Source organism: Octopus bimaculoides, chromosome 8 (genome assembly GCF_001194135.2).
Source record: "Octopus bimaculoides isolate UCB-OBI-ISO-001 chromosome 8, ASM119413v2, whole genome shotgun sequence".
NCBI classification, from domain to species: Eukaryota; Metazoa; Mollusca; class Cephalopoda; order Octopoda; family Octopodidae; genus Octopus; species Octopus bimaculoides.
This window is the reverse complement of record NC_068988.1, coordinates 40,931,483-40,933,195: the sequence shown is the minus strand read 5'-3', so window position 1 is coordinate 40,933,195 and position 1,713 is coordinate 40,931,483.

Sequence of the window (1,713 nt, the reverse complement as noted above, 5' to 3'; positions counted from 1 at the left end):
ATGTATATACATATATCTATATGTATATATATAAGTATATATACATATATGTATGTATATATATGTGTGTATGTATATACATATATCTATATGTATATATATAAGTATATATACATATATGTATGAATATGTATGATGATGATGATGGTGATGTTGATGATGACGATGACAGCCTCAACTTGCTACATGATAGCCATCTCACAGTGTGACATTTGTATGACATTGGATTTAAGTGACAAAAGCTTGTACAATATTTTGCCATTTTCCCCGGTCGTCATAGTATGTTTGCAAGATACTATTTTGGCTGCAAGTTCTATGTCAGAGTATATTTTCTGTCGAAGAATTTTCTGGCTTATTACTTGAGAACAAACACATTTTAGCAAAGAAATAACTCGTCGCTATTATGCAAAAGTGTCGTAAGTCCAAAACGTTCGATTTTTCAGAAAAACGAAAAATTAGTTTCTCCATTCCATAGCAAAACCGTTATACTACACTTTGACAATTTTGGGCATGTAAAGCAGCTGGAGATACGATAGTTTGACCAAAAAAGACCTGTTAATGTAATCAAAAATAAATCTTGAAAAAAAACGCATTTGTCTGAATTTGGACATACGACAGTTTAACATAATAGCAACGAAATGCTTTATCTAGAATAACGCATGTCTCTGTGAGACAAAAAGTTTGGAAGAGCATGATAGATCATTCTCTCTGCAGTTCACACTTAACTGAATGTTAGCGAAAATTTTGACCATTAACCTTTGATAATACATAACAATATCAGTTTGCATTGTAGACATGGAATATTGCGTCTAGCTTACTTAATAACATCAGAGCAGACACTGGATAAAATAGTCGCAAGTTTCACTAGACAGGAAAATATCTTATCTTCTATTTGATCTCTCATTTATATGTTCATATTTTTCGTCATTTTGTTTTCTTCAGTCATCCTATTATTTCTTGACCAATAAATTTGTAAATTTGAATTAGTGCTTTTTGTCATAACTATAATATGCAAATGAAGTCATGGGAAGAACTTCGACGAAGCGCATATATTCTTGAAAATACAAGTTCATCGTGCAAATGGATTTAATACATAAACTTGATGAGTCGGTATTTTTTGCGGTGTTAGTATAGCAATACCGATGCAATACATTCTTTTTCTTTTCAGTCATTAGACTGCGGCCATGTTGGAGCACTGCCTTGAATTTTTAGTCGGCCCCAGAACTTATTTATAATAAATCGTTTCAAGTACTTATTGTTTTAAGCCTAGTATTTATTCTATCGGTCTTTTTTGCCGAACCGCTAAGTTACAGGTACGCAAACACACCAACACCGGCTATCAAATGATGATGGGGAACAACCACAGACACAAAGAACCCATACCCATACGCACACACACACACTCACACACACTCACATACACACACACATACACACACAAACACACAAACACACATACACACACATATTTACACATACGACGGCCTTCTTAAAGTTTTTGTTACCAAATTCACTCACTAGGCTTTAGTCAACCCGAGACTAGAATAGAAGAGACTTTTCCAAGGCGCGACGCAGTGGAAGTGAACCAGGAACCACACGGTTTGGAGATAAAACTGATAAAATAACGATGAAACAAATGTAAAATCATGTAATAAAATGAATTTCTCAGTCTGTTCTCCTTGTTCATAATTATGTATGTATGTATATGTGTGT